Consider the following 26,846-nt stretch of genomic DNA (forward strand, 5'->3'; position numbering starts at 1 on the left):
GTAAAGAGACTAGTAAAGCCAATTTAACTTTACAGGCTCTTGGAGACAGTAGTCAGTCCCAGAGAAGGTATTTAAACATTGGGAAGTCTGAAAGACATCCTTGTGCAACTGCAGTGAAGGTGCTGTGTGATACACAGAAAAAGATGATGCCTATGGAGTCGTCTTAAAACTCCATAACCAAAGAACACAAAAGTAAAACACCTTGAAAATGAAAAGTTCAAAGCCCCAAAATATAGCAAAAGAGCTGGAGGGCTCTAAGGTAGAGGGAATTAAGCACTTATGTGAGAAATCTCCCTAGCAACCTCAAAAAAAAAATCGAAGTCCAGAAGATGTTGGACATTCTGGAATTTAACAACCATCTGCTGAATGTGTTGAGCTCTCACTTCGAGAGGCAAGGCTTTCCCCGAGGAAGTATCCAAGACCGCTCCGATGAACTGGAGTTTTTGGAATGGTAACATATGGGACTTCTTGTAATTAAGGTAGAAGCCCAGTCTGTGTAGGGAGTGGCAGGTGACACTGAGATGGTCCTGGGCTTGCTCGGGTGAACAAGCCCATATCAACCAGTCGTCTAGGTAGGGGTAGACGTGAATCCCCCCCTCTCCTGAGACTTGCTGCCACTACCGCCATCAGTTTGGTGAAAACCCTTGGGTGGAGGTCAGCCCGAATGGCAGAACTCGAAACTGAAAGTGAGAACCGCCAACCGCAAACCTCAGGTTCTTTCTGTGCTTTAGATGAATTGGCACATGAAAGTAAGCATCCTGAAGGTCCAATGATACCAACCAGTCTTGGAGTTGGTGAGCCTGAAGGATCTGAGAAAGGGATACCACCTTGAACTTGTCCTTCCTGAGGAACTTGTTCAAGTTTCTTAAGTCCAAGATGGGTCTCAATCTTCCGTCCTTCTTGGGAATCAGAAAATAAGGGGAGTACCAACCCTTGTTCCTCTCCGCTATAGGTCCATGTTCTATTTCACCTTTCTCTAGCAGGGTTAACATTTCCTGCACAAGGAGCGGATCTGGAATTTTGGCAGAGTTGGTGCCCGGTGGATGATCCTGAGGCCTTTTTAGGAAGGGAAGGCAGTAACCTTGAGCTACTGTTTACAGTGCCAAAGCATCTGAAGTAATGCCCCGCCACTCGTTCAGATGCTGAGAGATTCTGCCTCCCACCAGGGTTTTGTGCGTCAAGGCCTCAGAGTGGCTTAGAGGCGGCTGCAGCAGCAGCTGAGGGTAAAGGTGCTGCTGCTGGGGCAGATTTATCACCCCCCCCCGCGCGAGGGAATTTTCTTTGTCCTTTCTGTAAGGCCTGTGCTCTTCCTCTACCAAATGAGGACTAGTAACAAAAAGGTTGCTGAGGTTGCCGAATGGAGGTCCACCTTGGAGGTCTGAAGCTTCTCCAAGCTTTCATCCACCTTGCTGCCGAAAAACCTTGAGCCGTCAAAAGGCATGTTGAGTAGTCTGGCCTGCACAACCGGTGCAAACCCCGACTTTCTCAACCACGCAAATCTGCACAGTACTGTGCTTGCAGCCATGGATCTGCTAATGCTTTCAGCAGTATCCAGTCCTGATTGGAGACACTCTCCCATCGCCTCCTTGCCATGGTACTTTGTGCAAAATCGCCCAGATGGAATTGAAGACCGTGAAGATGCATTGCAATTGCTCGCAGACCCTTTGACACAATCTACACACTCTAAAAATGTTCCACCCACCAAATATTCAATGTTACATGTTTATCCAATTCATGCGGAAATATCACAGCCTGAACTAACAGAGGCTGAAGCTTCAATGCAATTGACTGAGGAATTTGCTCAAGATCTCGACTTCAGTTTGCCTAGTTTGGGGGAATTGTCCACCACCGTCGAGTCAAAAAACACAATACTGCAGGATGATTGCCTATTAAAAGGAGCAAAAATACATTGTATTCAACAACTGTCAGCTAGAGATTGTACAAATGATGAAAGGTGATCATAATTTAAGAGGGAACATATGTAGGGAGCCATTGGTGAATGTGTTTCGTGTATTACAAGGCACCAACCTGAAAATCCAGGATAGCTGTGTCCAGTTCCATAATACATTTTCATGGTCTGCTCAGCCAATGCTCGGCAAAGAGCCTCCTATAAATTTACTTTGTTCAGCAACTTTACTGATCAGCGGATCAATTTTCATTAAGATTTCCCGTTTCTGTATATTTATGGGACTTGTGTTCCTTGCTAAAGCCCTGTACTACAAATATCAGAGGGAATTCTTATTCCCCGCTATTAGTCATGCCTGTAAACTCGAACAGATGTCAATGGACAGTACATTCTTTGGCAAACGTGTCAGACTAGCTGGCATCAGACGGTGTGACAGTCCAGGATTTTCCGCTAAATACTGCACTTAGCACTTTCAAGACATGGAAAGTAAAAACATTGAGTTCAGTCATCGTCTGTGGCCATGGAGAAACATGGTTTCATTAAATCGATTGAACATCTGGAATCCAAGGGAATGCAAATAGACCTGATAGCCACTGACAGCCAGGCCATGCAAGAGCGGTTTCCGCACATTTGGCATCAATCTGATGTACGGCACGCTGCCAAATCATTAAAGAAAATTACAGCTGCTGTTAAAAAAAAGGCAATAATAAAAAAAAAACAAGGGTTCGGAAAACCTTCTAAAGTGGTTTTAGTCTATCAAGAACCATCTTTAGTGGAGCTCCAAAACTTGTGATGGATCTTTAGAAATTCTACTTGGAAAAATGGCATTAATTGGTGCACCATTCTTCCAACGTACACTCATGGGCAGAAAACCAAGATTTCCACAAATGTGCACATGGACCTTTATCGAAGGAGCAGGAATGCAAGAAGAAGTGGTTGGTGCCATGTTCCCCTGCACACAAAGCACTTAAGAAGATCATGTACGATAAAACACTTTCAAGAGACCTGAAGGGGCTCACAGAATTCTGTAATACTGGATATTTGGAGGTATTCCATAATATGTGCCTAAAGTACAGGCCCAAAAGGTTGCTTTTGGGCACAGACGGTATGGAAGCCAGAACAAGATTAGCTGTACTTGTGAACGAGAATGTTGGGAGGGAACAAGCAAAACCTACAAGAACTTTGTGGGTGCTTTGTTGCCTCATGGCCTTTACAAAACTAAGCAAACAATGGGTGGCCAAGCCAATATAGCAGGAAATGGATTTTGAATTTGTGAAAGATCTGACAGTGACTGTATTAGCCATGCAAAACTCATGCAATGGATCCTGATTTTGTTCCCAGGACACATTCAATGCCACAAAACAACAAAACATTGCAAAAGAGCCTTGTCCTCTAAAATTGGAACTTGTTGAAAGGTTGACTTCCAGATTTTAATGATTTATAGCGGTCTTCAAAATCTGTTCAATAAAAGTTTAGATATTGTTCCCAATGTTTGGACATTGTACAGATACAATCTAATGGTATTACACTTGCAATTTCAATGCTAGATAATGTTTTACAAAGTATGTATTTAAGCCAATATAATTGGGTTTATGATACATTAATGTATATCTTTTACCTTTCCTTAATTTATATTGCTTATCCTCTGTCTAGAAGACACGTGTCTGGGGTTGCTATTGGTACTATTGTTCATAACAGAATTGCCCTAGCAATTCGCTGCTGGATTGCCCATTCGGGTGGGAGAAAGACTGATATGCAAATGCATATTTCCTATCTGTGAAAGGTACACCGAGGCTTGGTGTCTGTCAAACCCTCTACTAGACCCAAACCCCACGCACACATGCAATCCATGGCACTTAAGGTGATGGCCTCTGTTAGGTAAGATTTTCATACTAATGATAAATCTTCCTGACCTGTGTCAACTTTTTAGATTTACTGGTGGATTATTTTTTCTTATACCTCTGCGAGTGGGAACCTTTTTCCATACTCGCAGAATATTTGACTCTTTTTTTATGGGTGTGATTTTCTGGGCTCTCCATATTGTCTTTTAAAATGTATCCTCTTTGACAAATTTTTGACAATAAGTGCCTGTTGTTGCTGGGTTTCTCGGCTAACCTTCTGAGAACTACTTCCCAAGGGTAGAAAGGATCTTTGGATCCCTTTTACAGTTTTACTGAATTAAAAACAACGCCCTCCAGAAAGGAAGGAGTCGGTACCTACCCCTCTCTCAACCCATACGACGGAGTGAAACCCTGTTAGATTAAGATGACAGGGCAGTGGATATAGCAAAGAAAACTGCAAGTTAAAATGATACATTAGAGTAGGGATTTGTTCTGTTTATTCAACTCTCCCAAGTGTGTGTAACTAAATTTCAAACAAAGCGAAGCACTAAATGCTCTATTCCCGCATATATGCTTATTCTACTAGGTGTCTCAAAATGTAAAGAATATCCTTAGGATCTGTGGTCGACCGGTTTCAGCGAGTATTCCTTATTCAGGTCACCTTCGTCAGGACCGTATAATTACTGTCTTCATTCTTGGGTCTTATGAGCAAAAAGCTCTCAAGGTATAGGAATTGACAATTTCTTCAGACCTGTAGAGGGGACATAAATAGAAAACCACACCATTTCTTACATGCCTGATTGTCACCAGTGCTTTCTGGGCCTTCTCTTGAATCTACCTTTGTCTCCTCCAGCTAATCCAGAATAGGGTAGCAAGACTTATCCTTGGCCTTAAGCCCATGGATCGCATCTCTCCTGCCCTAAAAACTTTTCACTGACTACCGGTTGTTGCACAGATTAAATTGAAATCCCTCTGCATCATCTACAAGGCTGTCTGGGGTCGGGTAACATGCCATCTGCAACTTTCTCTTACTAAATACTCTCCCTCTAGACCTCTACGTTCCTCTGGCACCAACTCTCTGTGTGTAAAACATTTCACTAAACAGAGGGCCAGAGGCCAATCTCTTTCTTCAGCTGGCTCGCTCTTAAGGAACAGCCTCCCCCATCCTCTTCGTCTTGAACAGCACTTCCTCAAATTCCAGAAAATCCTCAAGACATTCCTCTTCACTTCCTCCTTCCCTTTTCTGCTAATCTTACAGTCGCTGTGATTGGTGACCAGGGCCCTTATGTGTCCTTCGGGGTCCTGGCCTTCCACACCCAATTGCCCCAGTCTCTGTCTACCTCGCAGCATTTGCCTCTGAACCCACCGCCCTTCATCCTGTAGGCTTGCACTCATCTACCAAATGCGGCTCCAGGCCGAATAGCACTTTCCTCACCATGCACTTCAACTGCTGCTCACCAACAAGCACGGACATTCCAGCAGCTACCCCCACTCCCATTTCCCTGCTTCTCGCTGCACGTGCACGTTCTGAAAACTCACAGGGCATTGTAGGTTTGTCTTTATCCTCCACTGTACTTATTGTTTTCAATCCCATGTTTCCTCCCTGTTGCTCTGTGGGTGCTTTGAAACAGAATTGACTTGCTGTATAAGCGCTTAATAAATGCACAATAAATACAATTCAGGAAAAACATGCATACTTGCATCACCACGGGAATATGTCACAGGTATGTTGTGGACATCTTGTGTATCCAAGACTATCAATTACAGGGGGTGGGGGGATTACCTGCAACATCCCAAACCCATTTCTGTATTTTAAAAAAAGGAAAGAACCACAACAAGTATGTTTATTGCTGTGGTTATCTCAGGTGTAGAGCAGATAGTTAAAGGCTTTGCTATATCTCTTTGCTCATCAGTACATCATTGCGTTCTTCCTACTGTGTGCATCTCCTTGCATGTCCGGAGTTAGGAAGATGCTCTCTCCTGTGTTTTTTATAGTCTGTTGTTCTCTGATTGATGTACGGATCACGTGGCGGATGTCACACGGCCATATTGCGTAACACTTACGTGTCTCTCAAAGGTGCTGGAAAAGCTTCCACAAAGGTTATTTGTTTGAACTTATCAAATTCATGATAGATTATACGGGGCTATGTCGTAAACACCTGGTTCCTGAATAGAAATCAGGAGAGCATAGGGTAAAGTCCAGATGTAAGGCCTTAGTCTCAGATAGGTATCATACAGACAGAACAAAATCCCAGCTGGCTACCCTTGAATGTTGCAATAATTGGGGACAACCGTCTTTCTAAACCTATATCGAGAGATGGCACAAGGAACCAGAAATATAGAAAAATACAATTTATTAAGAAACAATATACAAAAGGCCACACATAGTGGTCTTGCAAGGATCAGAGAAAATCAAACAAATATTTTATGAGCAATTACATATACAAGAGACACATTCCATTATTTTCATTGTGTACAGTCAATAGTACCATACAGTGATGTTAGTAGTTAGTGGGTGACCAAACCCAATTTTTGTCAAATCCCACATCTACAGAAGTGTCAGATAGGTATCATCCTAAATGGGTAGGATCGCCAAGTCGTGCCACTGAATTGCTTCATTTAGACCCTGCGTGTCAGTATACAGTCTAAAAATCCACTTCTGCTCCTTCTTAAGAAGAAGGGCTCCAAAGTTACTGCCCCTCTTTGGTATCTGGATCTTTTCCAGATAAGTCCATGTTAACAGGTCTTTTTGTCCTTTTTTTCTACATAATGTTCTACCAGTGGTGCTGAGAGTTTCTTTGTTCTGATACGAGTTTTGGCATAGACGATTCTTTTCTTAACTGATAAAACAGCGAACAATGTAAAGAATGCAAAGATTCTGTTTTTTATTTCCGAGCCCAAAACCCTAGTAATGTGCATTTGGAGAGCATCAACACAAGTACATCTGTGCTGACAGTGCATGCAAGTAATCAACTGCAGATAACGAGTTCTGACTTCTCATCTCAAAGAACAAATAACGTTCAAACAGAGAACTTTGGACACGAGCTGACAGAAGACGCACAGGCGATCGATCCTCCTGAAAGGCCTCAAGTGGGAGGAGCTAACATCCAGTCAAGGCAACATTCGCTTGCAGTGGCTGATAAATTGTTACTTGACCACACTAGAATAACTAATGAAGTGTTTACCAACAGTTCTACCAGAACAGATGTCCCATCAAAACTGCTCACGGCTTCACAAAATGAAACATATAAAAGGGATAATGACTCAGTTAGTGGAAACAGGAAACCAAATAAATGTAGAAGAGTTGACACTAGTAGTTCTCCAACCATTGTCTGCTCACAACGCTGAACTGCTGGCTATCACTATACAAGGGCCAACAAAACGAGAGAAATAAACTCAGAGAAGCCATCTGCACAGCGAAGTCAACATCAAAGACAGCAAAGTCGACAACCAGTTTCTGAAGATTCATCGTCTGACTCCTCATTCATACAACACAAATTCCCAAAGGTTAGAAGGCAAATGCCCAATTGTAACTTTGGTAGCATGTTTTAGAGATTAAGGCCCAAATAAATCATTGGACAAGTTGTCCAGGAAATAAATCTCAACATTATGTCAGCAATGACGATCGCCTTAGCTCCGGTTTTAAAAAAATGTATGAGCTAATAAATGAAAATCACACAGATCAAAGCAAGCTAACAGCCTTTATTGATTTCGCAACTCTTTAACATGGCGTCTGCAATGAGAACACTTGAAATAAAGGTGAATGAGGAAAAGGAGAGCTTCGAGCAAATTCATAACTCGATACAAGCTCATTTAAAGAAAAATGGTGAAGATAAAAGGCCGTTGGCAGAAGTAGAGTGTGAAGCAGTAGCGCTACTAAAAATAAGCAAAATGACACACAATGTCAAGGCAATGAGAGGAAACAGCAATCCCAGGAACCAGCGGGATTCTAATGACACAGCTCCGCAAACACATCAATTGGACAGACAAAAGGAAGTGTCTCAAGTAAGATACGAGGCTCTGAGGAGTCCAAGCAATCTAAGAGCTATGAAAAAATTCAGAGGGTGTGAAATCACAAACTCCATAGATGCACAACAAAAACACTCTGAAGCCAGCATTGTGGTCGCAAAGCAAAAAAGTGACCACATAAATTAACTTGATGGACCATCCATTGGGCCCTCTACTTCAGCGAATGCTGAGGGTATTGTAGGTAATCCAAGTACCCCTGAGACAAGCCCTGAGCTGACATCTGCACAGGGGAAAAGCAACTACTCACTATTTCAGCCTGGCAAAGCAAGAAATCAGTGTGATAGAGAGGTTAAAACTGTTGAGGTCAAGAAATCTAAAAGCCAACCAAAAGGGAAAAGGCAGAAATCCAACAATTCCCGAAATGTCTTTCGTAACATCAAATCTTTCTGTGAAGAAAGAGAAGCTAGTAAAGGGCCCTAGAAGCACACAATTATAAGGAATTTACACAAAAACCTTCAAGAACAAATTAACCAAAAAAAAAGCTGAGTCGATGCATTGCCCGCTAAACTCAACATTGGACAACAGCTCCGAGCTGATAAATCCAACAACTCATGATACGTAATGCGAAGAGACAAACCTTGAAACCCAAACTGACTCCTTAAAAATTGCACATGATGTCGACTTAGATATATCAATCGTGACAGAAGTGGAATGCTCTAAAATCACATTGGTTTGAAAACAACATGTTGAAAGAAAGCATCACGTGAAGTTCAAAAACCATGTTAAAGAACAAAAACAAAGATCCCCAACTTCTATACATTAGAAGAAAAGAGGGTGAAAATAGCAGCTCAGAATTCTGAAAAAACCTCACTGATGCCAAATGGACCATATGAGCCGAAAACGAATGATAAGGTGCCTAGAGCCAGACGATCATGTGACACAAGCCCCTTGAATCAAGGTCAAGATCCATCTCAGAAACCTCATCTGTCAACCAACAACAGTGCTTACGGTGATGCGACTTGGGAGGATAACATAAGGCACAAGAACTTAACCACCAAAAAGTTGGCAAGAGAAACACATCTCTCGTGCGCGGTTCGTTACGCGAACAGAGACGAACGCTCCAAGGTTCCGGGCCGTCTCACCCACCGTGCTAAATTACCAAACCACACGGAGCGGGGAGTGTTTTTGAAGAGATACAGATGTGATCCCAAGCAGGCACATACCCAGATGCCCTGCGAAGCCCTGATGAATGTGGCTCACTAATTTGTTCCACAGAAACCGGTCGGCTAGAGAACGATCATACCTAGTGCACAACATGAACTACACAGGCTATGCTCGTTCGGATTAAGGACCCCCTGCCTAAGTATTCAGGGGTCTTTCCTGTAACTACCGTAAGAGAGAACATCGTTGAAGAAAAATTGTTCATTGTTTTTATAATTTCAACCTGCACTTGTTCATCCAGAGAAATCCTATTAAAATGAATGTTTATTTTTCATTTGGATGACAGCTAACACATGCAACAACCAATGTGGTAGAGCATGTGTTTTTAGCACAACACGTGTGCATAAGAGACTATTTGGAAAGCGCAATTAGCGAATTAGGCTTTTTGGCAAACTCCTCCTCACTCGTTATAATCTGGCACAGGGCCATCATAGAACAACGGGATACAGAAGATATAGAGAGTGTTGAGTAATACAATCTCAAGAGATTTCTGGAAATTGATAAATGACACAAGCGCCTACAACAAGCCACTTTGAGCAACATGGTGTGTGAGAAGCAGTGGGTGAGCCATTACAGCGAACTATTCGAAAGCCCCCACCCTGATGGCATCACCAATCAAATGCTGAAGGGCAACCCTGATGTGTGGGCTGAGTTCTGCATGTCACTCTTTACTCGAATAACAGCAGAGAAAGAAATTCCGATATCGTGGAGAACTGCTATTGTAGTTCTGATATTTAAAAAAGGCATAAGATCTGACCCCAAGAACTATCACCCAATTGCACTTCTTGATGCCGTGGGCAAACATTTTGCATTACAGATTCAGTCAAAAAGGACAACCTGGATCAAGTCCACACAAACGTATGACCCACGACAAACAGAATTCGTAAAAGGAGTGGGATGTGGACTAAACTTGCTCTTAATCAACCTGTTAAAGATGAAAGCAATCTGTCAAGGAACACACACATATCTAGCATTTATAGATCTAGCACATTCTTTCAACAGTGTTGATAGGGAACTTCTATAGTTAAAGTAATCAAATGGAAGTGCCCAATAGGTCTTACCATGGCAATTAAAGAACTCCACTCCAACACTGAAATCAAAATACGGCTTGATCAAGCTGGCACACCATCAGCACTGATGAAAACATACAGAGGGGTTAAACAAGGATGTCCACTATCATCCTTGTTATTTAACGTCTTTATAGCCAACATAGGTGAAACCCTAGAAAGCACAAATGCATTCCCACCAAAAATCAACGGTGAACATCTGGGATGGATAATGTACGCGGATGATCTTGTGCCGATAGACGTGACACTGACCAGCTTACAACACAAATTACATCTGCTTGAAAAATACGTGGATACCAATGGCCTGAACATCAACGCTGCAAAATTAGACATCCTAATATTACAAAACCTAAAGGGAAAGACCAGAAACTGCAAGAACAAGTTTCAATGGTGTTTGGGAAAAGAAATACTGAGGAGTATTCAATCAACGAGATACTTAGGAATGAAAATAAACTCCAGTATCAATGATGCACCCTGGGTCGAAAGCATTGAAGCAAAAAATAAACAATTAACAGCTCAAGGACAGATAATTTACTAAACATATTGTAAATGTTCACTGAGAGCTCTCACAAGCTTTTACAAACAAAAGGTGGTGATTGCTCCAATTCATGGAGCAGACTGTGCCCTGGGATGCGATTGGACAGTATGGGACTCTCAGGAGTAAAACTTTTGTAGAGCAATCCTGCGCCTACCAAGAGGCGTTCTGAAAATCAGCATAAAATACGAACTGGGGCTGATTTCAATCAACGCCAGAGTGACCTGGATCATGCTCTCTTTATATAGAAAAATAGTGGTAAATGACATAATCCCGACATTCACCATCCTTTCACAACACAATAGTAAAGAAGAAACGATGGCTCAAAGATTGGGCAGCCACTTCAGATCAAAGATCCAAACACAAACTGGAACAACACATATGCAATGAAGAAAAAGCAATGAATACATTACCGAAATATTTGGAGAAGTAGCCAAATAAACATCATCGAATGTTATACATAAAATTTCACATTGATCTACTACCAACAAATGAGATCCTGGAAATATGAAAATGCAATCCCTTCAAGGACAGTGAATGCAGATTCTGCAACGAGGTAGAGGAAACACCAAAACACATAACATTGCTCTGCACCGCCCTAGGATCACTGAGAACGAGACACCCGGGTCCCATCATAAAAAAAGACTGTCACTAAATGGAGCAGAATGGTGGGAACTATGTTGCAATGGATCAGACGCCAAGAATTGCACTAACCTTGTACCAAGCGCCTAGTGAGCACCATGATCAATTAGTAAAAGAAATGAAGCGGTCAGTACAAAGGCGGGAATGCAATAAGGAAATATGTCTGAGTTAAATGAGATTCAGGAAATGTCATGCAGAATGGTAAATCTAATGTTAAAAGTGTGTAACCAACTAATAACATGTAATTAAAAACAAAAACAATACATTAATAGGGACAGCTAAGGTCAGGCAATTGAAACTGAGCAGGCACACCTACAGTCCATTAAAGCCCCGAGTATAAAACTCCCAAAGGCAGAAGAGAAGTTGAGCGATCTGCATGGTGTATTGGAAGTGCAGCTGAGCCAGGGATGCCTAGAACCAGGCCAAGGAGAACAGGATGCTGAGACCCTACATGGCTGCAAGTTGAGGCAGAGGAAAGTGTGGCGAGGGAGCCGTGTCTCCAGGGAGCCGGAGGAGTCTACAGAAGGGAGCCGAGGGGCGTGCTGATCCCTTAGCTTGTGTGGCCAGAAAGATGCTTGGTCCCCTGGGTAGAGAATGAAGTTGAGGTGGGTCTGAGGGGCATATTGTGAGACTCTGACCTCAGACGCGAGAACCGTTAACAAGGAAAGCTGAATCCATGACCAGCGAGTTTCTGAATGCGAGAAACCCAGTAGCAAGAGAGAAAGACTGCATACATTGTATCGGAGTGGTCGCGAGCGAAAGAACCCTCGTTGTCGAAACGATCCGGTATCGGTTTAACGAGGGAGCAATGCTAAAGGAATACCATTAACAAGAAAACAATGCTAAAGAGATTATTGAAGGATACAATGTCAGAGTGGTCCCGTATAAAGTTATACGCATTCGAAAGTTTGAAGTGAAAGAAGCACTTCAAGGGCAGGGGATCTGTGCGCAACTGAAGTGCGAGCGAAATAGAGATCATTGAAGGGGTCCATGATGGCAGGAGAGCTGTGTGAAAACAAAGTGGGTGCAAAACAGACACTAGCAAAGGGAGGGCACGAAAGAAAGGTGGAACGTGAGTAAGAGCCTCAAGAAAGTGTGTTGAAGTGATTATTGAACTAAACACAGGATGCTGAACTTGGCAAAGGAAAACAGAGCAACCCTGAGAGAAGCCTGCTGTGTCTGCTGTGGCCAGAGACACTTCGAGAATACAGTATTTCTTATACAGAATTTCTTATACAGCTGGTCTTTCTTCGCCGGGGCTGAGGAGGGGTTCTTCAGCAGCGCCAGACCCTCATCCCAGACTTTATCCAGGAGGGGCACCGCTAGAATGGTCTTCCTTTTTGCTTCCCGGCATTGATAAAGGAAACCCTCCTTCTTCGTCTCATCTGGCGTGAGCTGGAAGAATTCCAATGCGCGGGTGACCATGGAGTGGAAAGAGCCCACTTTGTCCGGGGGTGAAGCCCTTGGAGGCGGAGAGATGCCGGTGTTGTCGTCGGTTAAATTAACGCAATATGATTTGGTGTTTGATGGCTATTCATATGAGGCTGAGGAAATCAGTAGATTCAGACTCTAGTTAAGCAGGTATGCATATTGTTAATGAATGGTTGAAATACGGAATTGTTGGATTTTTGTTTTTGGGTGTACATTAGGAGTCACAATAACATTATGTCTGTTGATATGTTTTAGAGCATGCCCTGGTAAAACCAGGCGTTAAGGAAGGGACCCGCTAAGGGACCTCGGAATAGAGTGGTAAGGGATTACATTCATGAGCATGTGAATCCATGCCAGACCCCATGCTGGAAAATATAAGGATGAACAACAAATAAAAACATGGCAATGCAGGTCTAACTGAAGATGGGGGACAGAGGACAGCTTTCTGCTGGTAAGAAGTAGCCATGTGTCCTTTTGGTGGGCAGAGGCTTGGAAGCCTGTGTTTGTTGCGTGCTTAGGGAGAGCAGTGGCACTGGGCCTCATTCCGAGTACGGCGCTAACCAATGGCGCTATTAACGCCTTGGTTGACGCCGTACCCGGACCGGCAGCGCCTTGGTGGATGGCGGAATTACCGCCCCATTCCAAGGTTGGCGGGGCGGTAATTCCCCATTCACCAAGGCTCTTCCCCATTCCCAAATGAGCCCCCATAGGGCTCAATGGGAATGGGGAAGATGCAAATTACGGTCACCGTTATTGGCTTGGAGGCCCCTTTGCGCCCTCGACTTTAACACCTGCTCAAAGCAGGTCATACTCGGAATGAGGCCCACTGTCTTGCTCTGCATTTCCCTTGCATACTTTCCTGAAACCAAGACGGAGAGTAGGTCCTTCAGATGAGTAAATGCATGCTACTTTGGCATTGAAGTTCTTCCCCTCCAGACACAAGAATGCACTTTAGGTTCAGCTTTTCTGCATGGGAAGTACCTCCTCAAGTCATGCTATGGTGCTGGACATGGAAGGCATCATGGGAGTTAGAGATGCATAGGCGGGTGCCAGCAGCCAGGAGGCGTGAGGTGAGTCAACCGCCCCTCCCCCCCGGCACATGTGCATGCATCAATGACAGCCTAGCAGAAGATGCCCCAGTCGACAGAATCAGGAGCCAAGAATGGCGACAGGGTGCAGTGAGTTGGTACCACATCCACCAACTATCACAACAGCCATGAAAGTCTCAGAAGTGGGGAGGGGAGCGAAGGGACCCATCAAAGTGCCATGCAGTACTTACCCCCTGAGTATGCCAACCCCCTGCCCCCCAATTTGAGTGGCACCTGTGGAGGGGACTTGCGAGAATGTGCACCAGAAGCATGCATGCCAGACAACAGCTGCCCAGCACAGACCCCCTTGCCATTCCCACACAAAGGCCAACAGCCAACTGCCCATGTGACAAACACCCATATCCGCATCCGTCCCCATCATTGTGAACACCCCTGAACAACCATGCCCATCAGCCCAATTGTCTGGGGTACTACTCAGCACCATGTAATAAATGTCCCAGAGAAATCGGGGATGCGGTCGTGTTGGACATCTACCTGACCCACCCTAAGATCAGATCACTTTTTCAATTACAGTGGTCATCTACATTAATTGCACTTTAAAAATTCAAACACAAAAAACTGCTAGCCATGCCTTTTTTACAGGTTTTATCACATATATATATTCTTGTTTGGTATTTGTCTATGGATGTATGACGGTTGTGTGTGGACGAATGAGTATATGATTGATTGCCATTTGGATGAATTGTATTGAAGGGCATATTCTTAATTTTCCTGCTATGTAAACAATGTCTGTAGTGCGGATTAAATCATGATTAATTCATATTTTGAAATAATCTATCAGGCATATTAAACTCCTTTTGATATCTTGTTTAAAAAATGGTATCCTCTGGACTTTTCTGAGCTAATTAGTAATACTAATACCCTAGCCCAGAGTGGAGGGTCCCCTGTGTCTTTCAGAGATATATAAATGTCTTGCATGCCAAAACACGTGGGGAATGAAACCTGACGACATCTCCTATGTTCCCGACAGGCACTCAAGCAATGCCAGAGGCATTTTAGGATGATGAGTTGGCAGGCCCATCTGGGAGTGGGACATCTCGGCACTCAGGAACCGCCAATACTATGACCACCACCACCAACACCACCCCACAAAGAGGCAGGCAGGCAGGCCACGCAAAGGCGCATGTCCCGCCATGACACAATGAATCACAGCAGCACCCGGCCCACCTCCCACCCACAGTCCACCAGGAGCACAGTAAACCCAGCTGCACCCACTCCTGCAGCTATGGGCTCCGCCACAGAGGCCACGTGACCGTGGAAACACAGGGAGACAGCATCCTGGTCACAACACATGCAAAGTGCCAGCAAACGCTGGCTGCAGTCTCTGGCGGCCACGTCTTACTACACCCGAGAGCCAACCCCGCCGGCAACAGCGTGGACAGACCCCATAAGAGCCCACCATGCAGGCAACAGTGTGGACAGACTCCTGAGAGCCCACCACACCATCGGTGCATGCATACACCCAAGCCAGACACTGACACACCATCATATGGCTCCCCTGGCAACTGGCCACGCCCTTAGCGCGCCCCCTCCCCAGGGCAGCCTTCACCTACACTCAGCATGTTGCTGCAGAGGTTGGGGGACATGAAGCAGAGACAGAGGGAGATGGAGGTCATTGAGTCCCCTAGTGTTGTCTTGGGGCAACAGTGAGTCGTGACAGAGAGGCCACGGGCATAGTCAATGACATGACACCAATTGCCCCGAGTGGCCATGCCGTTGAGTTGGTGGTGGAAGGGGGGGAAAGAGTGATTGAGTGCTGGGGAGTTGGTGATGGGAGTTGGGATAGTTGGTGCACAATAATTCATTAAAACTGTTCAACTTCATAAATGCGAGAACATTCCTGATTGTGTTCATGTGCAATGTATTCACAGTGTTGGAAGTGGCTTGAGACAGGGTAGTGCTCTAGAAGAAATTGTCTATTAGTGCCTGCGTGCAAGTCTGCCATCCCTCTCGTCATCCCTTTGAGTGGCTGGTCTGGCTCCTGCCTCCTGCCTCATGCAGTTCATCTGAATCTTCCTCTGGGTGTGGCATGTCCGCGTCTGGGGTAGTGGCACATTCCTCCTCAGGCAAATGTTATGCAGCATTGCGCACACTAGCACAGTTTTTCCAACTTTGTCCGGGGCGTACATTAGGGCTCCGCCGTGCCTTGAGGAGTCTGAAGATGCGCTCAATGCACACACGGTCCGACTGTGGGCATGGTTGTAGGTGGTCTCGTATGGTGTGCATGGGTCATACACAGGGGGCATCAGTCACACCAGCTGGGGACATCTGCAGTCACCTGAATGAGGTGATGCACAGACAATAGTCACAATGTCATACTTGGGGGAAGCCTCATGCAGTATTGGGGCAATGGTCATCGTGCACATGCATGTGTTCATGCCACCCATGCCATGTGTATGTGTGATGTCTGTGCCACCTTTGTCAATTCCTTTGCCTGCACATGCACCCTGTGTCGTTGTGGAGGTTGTTCAGTGGTGTGTCCCTGGTGGCTGTGTGCTGCTCTCATGCATGGGACATGCTGGGTTGGTTTGTGTCCTTCCCTACTAGTCTAGGGGCAGTGTGTCAACATACCCAGGTGGATGCACATGGGCACATGGCTGTGGCACTGGCTAGCCTGCTATTGGGTGCCGTAGTGTGGTTGTGGTACATGAGGTCATGTGTGTTGTTTTAATTGCTGCAGTATGTTTACGTCAGCGTGTGTGTCCAGGTATGTCCAACGTGTGAATGCGCCCTTTGCTATCCCCTGTTGTTGGTTTGGGTGCTGCTACTGCATTCACTTGCCATGCCATGCCATGCTTTGCGTCAGTGTTAACCCCTCCCCCCCCCCAATTTTTCGTCCGGTGCTTCACTGTGCATATGTGGAGCCGATTTTACTCACCCAATATCCATGTCCGTTGTCCTCTGTGCCTCTCCATGTGTCCCGGCAGTGTGCTGTAGTGTAGGACCATGGAACCAGCTTGACCAGTGGGGGCGCAGCTGTGCGGATGTTGATACTGCTCCCAATGTCCTCCTGGATTGTGGCTAGCAGTTTGGTGATGGTCTCCCTGTTTAGGCGGTACAGGGTGACCAACTGGGTGTCAGGGAGGTCCCAGAGTAATGACTTAACCCTGGGGATGGGTGCTCGCCTAGCTTGGAAAGTTCTCCTCCTATCCCCCCCTGTGCTCACTGTGCCCTGGCCTGGTTGTCTAGCATCTCAAGATTCAGACGCAGCACGAAGCAGCTGGCTGTTCCAGATTGTATTTGTATTTGTATTTATTAGTTTATATATCGCTTTACGCCAAAGTGCTGCACAATTGAACAACTTGATACAAAAACATAAACAATATAACAGTAGAAGCAAATTACAGTATGAATCAATCAATCAATAAACCAGTAAGAAGGGCAATTAAACTGGAGGGAATAGGGAGAGAAAAGCAGTGGGAATGTGAGGGAGAGGAGGGGAGGGGAGGAGAAGGAGGAGAGAGGGGAAAGGGTGAGAGTGGGGTAGTAGGGAGTGGGGGAGGGAATCAAGGGAAGGAGAAAGAAAGGAGGGGTAGCAAGAAGGGGAGGGAGTTTCAAGGCGGGGGTGGAGGAGTAGAGATTTACGGGAGGTGCGAAATGAGGAGAAAGAAGGAATAGAACGAATTGAGAGAGGTAGGGAGTTCCAGTGCAGGGGAGCTAGGAGCTGGAAGGAGCGGAAACGAGAGGGGGCACAAGGGGACTGAGGCACAGTCATAAGGAAGTGATCGGCTGAACGAAGGGAGCGGAAGGGAGTGTAGAAAGAGAGGAGCTTGCAGCAAATAATAGCAGCATGGTGTTGGAAACAGTGTTTGGGGTAGGGGTGTGCCTTATGTAGCCCTCTGGAGTGCATTGGATGCACCTGTGGCTTCATTTCTGGCACCTGTGTTCTTTTACCTCCAGCTGGAGGCTGGAGATAAATCTCAGCTGTATTAGCACTGGTTTTCGGCGCCAATACCACCGTACATGGACTTGATATGGCTGTAATTGCACTTTGTGTTGTCAGGGCTATTAGCGCTGGCTGTAATAGCACCAGTTTGTTTTGTGGCTGGAGGAACTAGCTCTGACTTGTGATCCGGCAGAGCGGTATTGCCGGTGCAAATTCCCTTACCACTGAATTTAAAGGCTACTGCCCAAATCGTGATGAGGCCCGTTATTATTTACTGTGGAAGTCTGGGTTGTGTGCCAGGCTAATCAGTAGTTTTGGAACAACCAGGTACACAATGGCTAGTGTAGCTTCTGGGCAGCAACGCAATGGTCTGGGATGTGTTCCAATAGTTCAATAGTTATTTTTGTTTTTGTTAATAGTATCCAATGTTTGTGATAACAATAAGTAAGTCCTGAAAGACTACAATGGACTACCAGGCTTCTGGACTAGGCCGGATATGAGGTGAGATTGTTGACTGATGTCAGGATTGAGCAGCAAAAGAGGAACAGGTTCTCCGTAACACTGACCCCCAGCCGACATAAAACTCCAGGAAGGGCAGGCACAGTACACTCCTAACTCACAAAGGAAGCCCTATTGTGTATGTATTAAGCCATACCACTCCTGGAGGCAAAGAGGCTCTGTGTGCGTGGTTTGTCTTGGAATGCTGCTGTCTGAGCACAGAGATCAAACTACCTTTTTTTCAGAATGCGGAGCCGCCCATCATCTTGGGAAACAAAGTCTATAAAGGCCATGCCACTCTGCAATCCGTTGTTAGGCAGAATCATGCGCAGTACTCTTTGGGAACACTACACACAATTAAGACTACAAGTGTAAGCACAATGTCACCTTTGGTACAAGTCTGTACTAAACAGTAATGTGGTAGCGATGGCTGAGCAGCCAGATTATCTCAAGAGTTTAAGTGAGCAGTAGAACAAGTTACACAAAGGACCAACTAATACAGTGATTCAAACAAACCCTTACTCAAGATTTCTTGGTAAAAGAATATACATGTATTTACTCAGGTTGAAAACATTACACTAGCAAGAGCAGCTCAATATCACACACTAATAAACCACAAATATACAACCGGTAAGTGAATGAACAAGTTTAGCTCCCCTGAAGTGGGAGCAAAATGGCACTTCAGATACTTTAAAAAGGGGTAAACAGACAAGGTTATAAGAATAGACAGACCAAATACATTCATAGGCAGGGCAAAGAGTTTCAGTTAACTACAACCAGCAATTAATCTCATAGGCCTGGGCCAAAGTCAATGGTTCAGAGTCTTTGTATTGGAAAGCACAGTTCTGGTAGTAAACGGTCAAGTCTTTTCCACAGAGTTTAGAAGAATTTGGCGAGGCGAAGAATTTGACGAATGTTTAGGGAATGACAAGCCTTCGAACTTGAGAAAGTTTCAAAGAACTTTCGCAATGGGCGAAAAGATTTCCGGACCGCGTTTGCACAGTACCTTGTTACTGAAGCAAAGCTGTATCTTTCCAAGTCCCAGAGACCTGCTTTTAAACTCTCTTCTTGCTTACTTATATTTACATTTGATCATATAATTATGCTTTATGTTGACATATTGAAATCCATGACTTTTATGTGACCAAATGGTCAATTTGTATGATTATTGTTTGCTCCTAATGTATGATGTAATACATGTTCTCACATATATTTTTCAATTCCGAACAGTCTGTTAATATCAGCCCAGATTTGAGAAAGGCCAAAGTGGCCGAAACACGTGTTATCTACAAGGGCTCATTTATGATTGAATTAAATATACACTTCACAAACCTTATCTACAAGGGCTCATTTATGATTGAATTAAATATACACTTCACAAACCTTATAAGGCGCACTGTCCTGGATTTTTTTGGGTGTTTGTGCATCCTTTTTGTATTTTCCTGCTTTTAAACAGTTTTCCACCATTCTTTCATGCCTGGCTGTCACTCACACAGCAGGGTGGCTGTCCTAGACGGACAGTCAGCCGGCCAATCATGCCAGAGTGCATTCAGGTCTCCTAGGAGACTAAGCACAGGGAGTTTCGGGCACCTCCCTCACATTCTGTCCACCCCAGACACTCAGGCGCCAGAGGAGGGCTTCAGCACTGAAGCCTGCCAAAGGCCAACGAACAAAGGGACCAAACCTGGTGTGGCGCGCAGAGAAAAACAGAAGAAGGACTTTTCTTAAAAGAAATGGCGAAAACAGATGACCAGAGTCTGTTTTTACAGACAGGTCTGGGGCGCCATATTGAAAAACATGGCTGACCCGATTTTTAGCTACCGTTGTTAGCGGTCGGGAAAAATCACGGTAGTTGATCTAAACCACTGCCACCAGCCATTTAAAGTAGGAAATGGTAACATTTGACTGTTACATGAATGTTTTGACTCAGGGGAAGCTAGGCAACCCCTCCAGCACTCTATTGGTAGATAGTGTGTGCTTGGTCTGTAAATTTAAAGAGACTAGTTAAGACAATTTAACTTTACATGCTCTGCGAGACAGTAGTCAGTCCCAGAGAAGGTATTTAAACCTTAGGAAGTCTGAAAGACATTCCTGTGTCACTGCACTGAAGGTGCTGTGTGACACACAGAAAAAGATGATGCCTATGGAGTTGTTTTAAAACTCCATAACCAAAGAACACAAAGGTAAACCACACACAAAATACATGGAAGAGTGGGAAAAAAGGGTCACACTCTTCCCAGGTAAAAAAAATCAAATCCTAGAAATCCACCAAAGTTGCTGGGAGTCTCACAAGGTAAGGGAAATTAGCACATTTTGAGACTCCTCCCTAACATCCGTGCTCGATGTTCGCAGTTCAAGTGAGTAATGCTTACCTGTTAGCAACCCGGTCTAGGTGGCGTGCTTTCTTCCTACGTCGTTGCCTACTTGTTTCTTCCTGGACATTTTTCATTCATTGGACTACCGTCTGGCTTCAGGATGAACCCCTGCCCTCTGCACAGTTTCCGGACCTGAAAGAAGGAAAGAAGCAGATAAGTGCTACGGAGCCGCAAGTGCATGCAAGTTGAATCCATTGTAATATCTGAAAGACCTGTTGTGTGCTGGAGTGCTTTGGACACTTGTGCACTACCTTCTTATCTGTAAAACTACGCTGGAGACCTGTTCACTGCCAGAAGTGCATTCGACATTTACGCTAATACTTTGTCTGTTAAAAAATGCTTGGTGTGAAGAAACAGTGAGCTTATGCAAGGGTGTCGATATAGCAAAACTAATGAAGAGTGGCACTAACATCGCGGCAGGCCCGCTTGTATGCAATCAGAGAACGTTTCCTCAATAACCTATCAAACCACGCTGTAAGCCTCTTGCAAAACCACCAGGTAAAGATCAGTGATGGGAGGGAAAAGAAACCAGGGAAAGGAGGGGAAGACAAGGGTTGGAGCCTAGGTTACACACTCATTGCTTTTACCTCTCTCTCTCCTCCATGCAGGCAGTGCAATTCGCAACCAGGGATTACAGACTACATGACGGGTTGATTCTGCCACAAGAAGGTTCAGCACATAGAAACCCATTTCTTTTGGGGGACCTGGGTGGAGGGGCTGTTTCATTCCAGTGCTGCTATCCAGTCCCGCTTTGGCGTCTGTGTGCTATCATCACTTGTGTCTCTGCTTTCCCTGGGAAACCTGTGCCAACCCTGCAGGACCTCAGGTAAGGTGTTACAACTGATGGGCATGGAGAAAAAAAAGAGCATCAGGCTTTTAGACACATAAAACCTTTCGGCTTTTATTGACAAAAAAGCTTCAGGCTTTTGGTAAACAAGTGTGCTAAAGCTATAAAAAGCCAGTTTCTAGGAGGAGGCAGGCAGTGCTGTTTGTGAATCCTGAAGAAATGCCATCTGGCTGGAGAGCAGATCTGGAGGACGAGCATCGAGCTGGAACAACTTCCTCCATTATGGCCAGAGGGGAGGGGTTAATATTCACACCTTTATTCTGCTTGGATTTTGAAGCTTTTGGAATTGAATGTTTGGGCTCTAGAGACTCAAAGCTTTTCTTTTTGCAAGAACTACTATATTTGTCTGAGCTGCACAGGGAAGTAATCCTACCTATGGTAATCCGCTCACTAATTATGGAACAATTGTATTCAGATTTGGCTTATGTTTGCATCATGGTCAATTCCAATTGACACTATATTTTTTTAAGGCTCAGTTACTTTTTTGATGCTTTTTGGTAAGTGACCATGATGTTTGGATAGGCGGTTTATCCATCTGAATATGATATTTTGGAATGTTTGGATCGTACAAACCCCACGCCTTTGAAAGGATGGCAGACAGAAAACAGAATAAAACCAATCCAGATGACCAATATAATCACTGCACCTCTTTGCATGGAAAAACAAGGTTTATTATATGCAAAAATTGTCTCAGACAGTTCCATAGAACGAACCTGACACAGAGCGTGTCTTATCTCAAACCCTTACACCTTATATAGCAGAAAAAACCCAAATTAACAATACTATAATTAATAATGAGTACAACATAATCCCACCACACTCAGTGGCTACCACCATTCTCGAGTCTGAATTTCAAGGGTTTGTTTGCTTAAGTTGTGTGTCTAGGTGTAATTCATATAGGGTCTCCGTCCCAGGGTGAGGGCAGTAGTGTTCTAAACCATCGGCTGGCTTGTTGGCATTACACAGCCATGTGCACTATTCTCATGAATTTGTCCTTACTGCTCTTTTACCAACAAACATTCCGTTCCCATCACATCCAGGCCCTGCAGCTGGATACAATTAGTGCTTATCTGCGTACAATGAATGCCTCTGACCTGGGGGAATGGAAAAAGGGCTTTGTTTTTGGAGCTGGACTTACCGAGCAGCAGATCCACACTAAGTCCTGCATTCTCATCTGTTCATCATGTGCTAGGCCTTAACATCCAAAATGGCGTTACTCCTGTCACTTTTACCACACTGACCTCGTTTCTACCATACTACCCTACTGACTCCATCTTCCACCTACGTCTGCTTCTTCCCCCATATCGCACATCACTACTTACTAATAATACAACAACTAAACACCCGCCTATAAAGGTGCCCTATCTATAACCTCTGCAACTGGAACATTAACACACGTGTTGCTCTTTCTGTGTTGCTATATGTGGGCATCTAAATGTATCAGACCTAACTAAGACAATGGGCCTCATTACGACCCTGGCGGCCGCGGTATGAATGGTGTCAGTAAGGTACCGGCACCATTCATACCGGGCCGCCACATTACGAGTTTGCTCGGGGGTGGCGGTATGTACGTCTGGTCTGGCCACACGTGCATACCGGCACCGGTGAGCAGACCAGGATGCTAACAACGGACTGTTAATCAGTCCTAGGAACCCCCACTTAGCCGGGCCCAATCCAGAGACTGAGAGTGACAACTGCATCCACGACACCTGGACCCTCTGCAACCTAATTAAGCAATCGCAGTGAATTTATTAACCCTAGTGGTGGTTCTTAGCTTAATTGGAATAAGAGGGACAAGCTTGCATAGGAATTATACTGCGCACACACCCATAACAGGGATTAAGGGATGGAAGGTAATCACCCTACCTCTTCCTTGCCCGATATGATTGGTGTAGTTCTGGCAAAGGCTACTCCACTGGCCTTCAGAGCAGCGGTCTTCAAACTGGGGGCTGGCCCCTGGGGGGGGGTGCGAAGGATGTCCAAGGGGTGCCCCAGCATCTTTAAAAAAGGATTAAAATGACTAGTTTAATAGAAAATAGGATAAGGGGACTGCTTTTAATGGAAACTATAAGCAGTAAAAAAAATCTTCTTATAGGGGCCAGAAACAATAGTTTTACTCAAGGAGTGTGGGAAGGGGCTCAGTATGAAAAGGTTTGAAGACCACTGTACTAGAGTGATGGGATTGGGAAAGGACGCCTAATCTTTCACACTTAACTTGTTCTTTCATCACTGGAACTGTTTACTCATATGTGGGCCTTGCAAGTACTTGTTTCTTCACTTTAAAGACTTGTGACTCACTACAAAACATATATTCTTGGAACCGACGGGCACTGGGTCATCTTACCTTAACATGGAAAGACTAAGCACTATTGGTCTTATTCCATAAGAAGGGTACGGTGTGTTGCTTTTTTAAGGCAATTTTTGTATTTTGTATTTAATTCATTGAGCACTTTCGCCAAAGCACTTTATAAAAATTCAAAATACAATGGTCCAATAAAAATGAAGCACGATAACCCAATTAATGATCAAAGCTAATTAGAGGAAAGCGAAAGAAGAGGAGTTTTTAATTGGGAATTTAAAAAAGTCTGATAGGTAGAGGATGCACCGACAGAATGAGGTAGAGGATGCACCGACAGAATGAGGTAGAGGATGCACAGACATAATGAGGTAGCGGATGAACAGACAGAATGAGGTAGAGGATGCACAGACACAATGAGGTAGAGGATGCACAAATATACAGGGTAATTCATAGAATTTCGCACAAAAGTGGCGCACGCGGCTGGCGCACAGTGTGCGCGTGCGAATGTCTGCGCCAGCCGCGTGCGCTAATATCGATTTCCGCGCACAGCGCATTCATGGATTTTAGTCTCCAAAACCAGCCGTGGTGCAGAGTGGCGCAGCGACCCTGCAGCACCGCCAGTTACGCCCCCAAGAACGCCCTCGCGCAAGGAAAAGCCATCAAAATTCCTAATTCAGCGCAAAGGGCTGCGCTAACCCTGGACTAGTTTACAGGGCTGCCAAATAGCAAACGCCAAGCGGGGAACGTGTATTACTGGGGTGCGCGTGAAGTTTGACACGCGAAAGGGCCTGTGCGAGTGGGGTATGTGTATTACTGGGGTTCGCGGGAAGTTCCACATGCGATTTCAGCAGGGTACGTGTATTACGGGGTTCACGGGAAGTTTCACACGCGAAAGGGCCTGTGCGAGTGGGGTACGTGTATTACGGGGGTGCGCGGGAAGTTTCACACGCGATTGGGCAGGGTACGTGTATTTCAGGGGTGCGCGGGAAGTTTCACAAACGAATGCCCTGGGTACGTGTATTTCAGGGGTGCGCAGGAAGTTTCACACGCGATTGGCCTGTGTACGTGTATTTCCGGGGTGCGTGGGAAGTTTCACACACGAGTGGCCTGGGTACGTGTATTTCAGGGGTGCGTGGGAAGTTTCACACGCGATTGGGCCTGGGTACATGTATTTCAGGGGTGCGCGGGAAGTTTCACACGCAATTGGGCTTGGTATGTGTATTTCAGGGGTGCGCGGGAAGTTTCACACGCTATTGGTCTGGGTACGTGTATTTCCGGGGTGCGCGGGAAGTTTCACACGCGATTGGGCTTGGTACGTGTAGTTCAGGGGTGCGCGGGAAGTTTCACACGTGATTGGGCTGGGTACGTGTATTTCAGGGGTGCGCGGGAAGTTTCACACACAATTGGCCTGGGTACGTGTATTTCAGGGGTGCGCGGGAAGTTTCACACACGATTAGCCTGGGTAAGTGTATTTCAGGGGTGCGCGGGAAGTTTCACACGCCCAGCAGTGCAGGGCACCTGCCAGCAGGCCCCCACACATGTCCCTCAGCACCCCCACCCCCCAGCATTCAGGGGCACCTGCCAGCAGGCCCCCACACATGTACCCCAGCACCCCCACCCCCAGCAGTCAGGGGCACCTGCTAGCAGGGCCCCACACATGTCCCCTAACACACCCGCCCCCCAGCAGTCAGGGGCACCTGCCAGCAGGCCCCCACGCATGTCCCACACATGTCCCCCTGCACCCCCACCCCATAGCAGTCAGGGGCACCTGCCAGCAGGCCCCCACACATGTCCCCCTGCACACCCACCCCCCAGCAGTCAGGGGCACCTGCCAGCAGGCCCCCACGCATGTCCCACACATGTCCCCCTACACCCCCACCCCCCAGCAGTCAGGGGCACCTGCCAGCAGGCCCCCGCACATGTCCCCCTGCACCCCCACCCCCCAGCAGTCAGGGGCACCTGCCAGCAGGCCCCCACACATGTCCCCCAGCACCCCACCCCCCAGCAGTCAGGGGCACCTGCCAGCAGGCCCCCACACATGTCCCACACATGTCCCCCTGCACCCCCACCCCCCAGCAGTCAGGGGCACCTGCCAGCAGGCCCCCGCACATGCCCCCCTGCACCCCCATCCCCCAGCAGTCAGGGGCACCTGCCGGCAGGCCCCCACTCATGTCCCACACATGTCCCCCTGCACCCCCACCCCCCAGCAGTCAGGGGCACCTGCCAGCAGGTCCCCACACATGTCCCCCAGCACTCCCACCCCCCAGCAGTCAGGGGCGCCTACCAGCAGTCCCCCACACATGTCCCCCTGCACCTCTACCCCCCAGCAGTCAGGGGCACCTGCCAGCAGGCCCCCACACATGTCCCCCAGCACCCCCAGCAGTGCAGGAGCACCTGCCAGCAGGCCCCAACACATGTCCCCATGCGCCCCCACCCCCCAGCAGTCAGGGGCACCTGCCAGCAGGCCCCCACACATGTCCCCCTGCACCACCACCCCCCAGCAGTGCAGGGCACCTGCCAGCAAGCCCCCACTCATGTCCCACTCATGTCCCCCAGCACCACCACCCCCCAGCAGTCAGGGGCACCTGCCAGCAGGCCCCCACACATGTCCCCCAGCACCCCCACCCCCCAGCAGTCAGGGGCACCTGCCAGCAGGCCCCCACACATGTCCCACTCATGCACCCTTGCACCCCCACCCCCCAGCAGTGCAGGGCACCTGCCAGCAGGCCCCCACTCATGTCCCACTCATGTCCCCTTGCACCCCCACCCCCCAGCAGTGCAGGGCACCTGCCAGCAGGCCCCCACACATGTCACCCAGCACCCCCACCCCCCAGCAGTCAGGGGCACCTGCCAGCAGGGCCCCACACATGTCCCACACATGTCCCCCTGCACCCCCACGCCCCCATCATTGACAGGCACCTGCCAGCAAGCCTTGACACATGTCCCCCAGCCAACATGTCATCACAATCCAGATCCCTGGCTCCTATGGCCACACAAATCCCACCCCACAGCAACAAAGTCCAAACACCCAACCAAGCTTTACATCACTCCAAATTGAAATCCCATTACATGATAGATCACAAATAAGCAGTATGCGCATGAGTACAAGTCTGTCCGAACCACACAATGGCAACACATGACTGAGAAAACCCACATTGTGACATGCATGAAACCAATGAGAGAAGACCACACATTGAAGTAAGAAACAAAAATCTAATCA

General features: G+C 46.5%; 1 protein-coding gene across 5 annotated transcripts in view; it reads right to left on the reverse strand.

The window, feature by feature from the left end:
* Nucleotides 1–26,846, reverse strand: part of LOC138498076 (zinc finger protein 615-like) — an 82,914-nt gene that overhangs the window by 38,801 nt on the left and 17,267 nt on the right. For 2 of the 5 annotated variants that reach the window (XM_069621925.1, XM_069621928.1), the window contains exons 3-4: nt 23,194–23,325; nt 20,478–20,612 (exon numbers count right to left, since the gene is read on the reverse strand). The gene's annotated coding sequence lies outside the window, so the exon portion shown is untranslated. Of the gene's footprint in view, nt 1–20,477; nt 20,613–21,067; nt 21,321–23,193; nt 23,326–26,846 lie in introns of all 5 variants that reach the window. The other 3 variants (XM_069621924.1, XM_069621927.1, XM_069621926.1) reach the window with 2 other exon arrangements.

Source organism: Ambystoma mexicanum, chromosome 5q (assembly GCF_040938575.1).
Source record: "Ambystoma mexicanum isolate Mex_15411 chromosome 5q, UKY_AmexF1_1, whole genome shotgun sequence".
Lineage (NCBI taxonomy): Eukaryota > Metazoa > Chordata > Amphibia > Caudata > Ambystomatidae > Ambystoma > Ambystoma mexicanum.